General features: G+C 45.7%; 1 long non-coding RNA gene across 1 annotated transcript; it reads left to right on the forward strand.

The window, feature by feature from the left end:
* The first annotated feature begins 735 nt into the window (after positions 1-735).
* On the forward strand, positions 736-2,068 carry LOC134482943 (uncharacterized). The gene is made up of 2 exons (XR_015642947.1): positions 736-936; positions 1,702-2,068. It is a non-coding gene; the product is annotated as an uncharacterized LOC134482943 (long non-coding RNA).
* The last annotated feature ends 377 nt before the right edge of the window (positions 2,069-2,445 follow it).

The raw sequence follows: 2,445 nt of genomic DNA on the forward strand, positions 1-2,445 counted from the left end.
CTTGAAATTCTGATCCTCCTGCCTCTACTTCCTGGGTCCTGGGATCAGACCTAGCTCAGTCCAAATCACATATGCCTTGCAAGGATCATGTAGAAATGGGCGACTACTTTGTTGATGACCTGGATGGATGTGGGTGGATACAGACAACAGCTTCACCAGTTGCAGATACCATGGACCTGAAGACTATGTGGAGACAAGAGCCCAGGGATTTGATCAGATGTCCAGAGTGTATTGGTGAAGGGGGATTTGGGCTCAGTCTGTTCACAAAAAGTCATCTTGGGAGCAAAACAACCTTTCTGATATTTATGTATTATCAGGGAAGAACTTTAATAGCTGTTATATTTTCCTCTAATTTCCTGAAAAGGGATACATGGAGGAAGAGAAGAGGGGATGGGAAAGAAGTTTAATATTGACATGGATTTAAAAAAAGCACAGAATTTGTGGGACCAAGAGAGGCCCCATGTAGAAAGGGAGAGATGAGGCCTCTTCTCTGTACCTGAATCCTAAGAGCAAGTTGTCTAAGCAATCCTCTCTCTTCCTTCTCCTCCTTTTCCTTTTCTTCTTTTTAGGGATAGGGCCTCACTATTTAGCTCAGGCTGGCTTTGAACTCACCTGGCTTCAGCTTTCCTATGTGCTTCCTAACAGGCTTGTGCCATCATGTAAGGCTTTGAGCAGTCTCAAGATTTTCATTCCTTAGCTTCCCAAGACAATGGACTAGAGGGAATAGTGAGTTCTAGAACTTCACAGATATATGGCAAGAGTGCTATGTCATAGGAGTCCCAAGGATTCATAGCAACACAGGTACCTCGTTTAGCCATGCCATAACTGAACTGCTATGATCAACTGTTTTCAGAGGAGCATTTAGTGCTTAAGGACTACTACTGCTATTCCATTATGGCCATATGAGGCAAAGACCGGCCATTTCTACAACAGCTGGTAAGGAAATGACAATTTGGTCCGAACCAGAAAAGGAAAGATTCAAGTTACTGCTTAGATCAGGGTGTCTGTGGCTTTGTGGATTTAAGGAAATAACTTATTCAGCCTCGGGACTCCCTAGCACCAGCTGTTCTGCATGACAGCACCGGCTGTGCTCTGTATGACTCCAGTGCATTAGCAGTGTGCTTGAAGGCAGGGGCTGGGGTTGTGTAGTACAGCCCTCCACAGGGGAGCTTCCTTCTCAGAGGAAGGGGAGCAGACAGTAGCCCCAGGCCAAGCTTGTCCTACATAACTACTCTTTTATAAACAGAACATTTCACCTATAAACACAGATTTCCTGCTTTCTTGAAAGAGCAGCCTTGTGGTATTGGCTATACTGTCTCTGGGGGTGGAGGAGGTCGGGCTGTTCTAACTTTTGTCTCACTGGCTTGCTCCAGGCTTCTGATACCTGTTAGGACTTGCCAATGGAAGGGATGATAGAAGTTAGTGCCAAGGTTCCCAGTGGTACCCCTCAAAAAACAGAGCTGAGAACACAGGGCTGTTAAAGAAAGTTTCTTTTGCAGTAGATAAAGACCACTACAGAAATCCACAACTGGTCAGAATGCAGCAAACAGCTAAGTGTGGGGTAGCCAAGGCTGGTTAATACATCTGTTATACACCATTGTACCTAAGGCTCAGGAACATTGTGGAAGAGGCTGGAGAAAGATAGTAAAAACCAGAGGACCAGGAAGTCTGATGTAAGACAATATCTTCTATATATGACAGGGAAACTATACCCAAGGAAACTCAACAATATGGAGACCTAAACAAGATCAGCAGGGTGAGAACACTACTTGACATGCTAATGTTGTTGGTGTTCTGTCTAAGCTCCACCCCCTCAGCTACCTGGGAACAGTCAGATATGCGCTGCCCTACAGTTGCCTGGCAACAGCCAGCTGGACCTGATACTATAAGAGGGGGCTGCTCGCCCCTTCCTCCCCCTCTTACTCCTCTCTTTGTTCTTTACTTTTCTGCTCTCTTCCCCTCTGTCCCTGTCCCTTCTCTCCCCATCCCCTACCTTCCCTCCATGTGCTCATGGTCAACCTTTCCTCTCCTCTCCTCTTCTTGTCTCATTAAACCTCTCCACGTGGAACCATGTTGGCTTGGTGTGCTTTGTCCATGTATGTCGGGGAAAACTGGAAAGTCCCAATCCCTGGGGGAACAGCTGCTGAGGGAAGAAGCAGCAGTCTCCTCTAGGGATGATACCCCTGTTAGATCTTCAATGTCAAGTGATCAGCCCTAAACACATCTACATATGAGCAACACTTATCAGACAAAGCACATGTGCATGTATTTGTGTGTGCCTCTGTGTGTGTGTGTGTGTGAGTGTGTAGGTGTGTGTGTGTGTGTGTGTGTGTATGTATGTAACAATAATAGTTAAAGAAGAGGTCATAGACTTGAGAGAAAGAGGAACACAGGAGGACTTGGAGGGAAGATGGAGAGTTACTAATGATGTAAATATAATACTCA

Source organism: Rattus norvegicus, chromosome 18, assembly GCF_021556685.1.
Source record: "Rattus norvegicus strain SHRSP/BbbUtx chromosome 18, alternate assembly SHRSP_T2T, whole genome shotgun sequence".
NCBI classification, from domain to species: domain Eukaryota; kingdom Metazoa; phylum Chordata; class Mammalia; order Rodentia; family Muridae; genus Rattus; species Rattus norvegicus.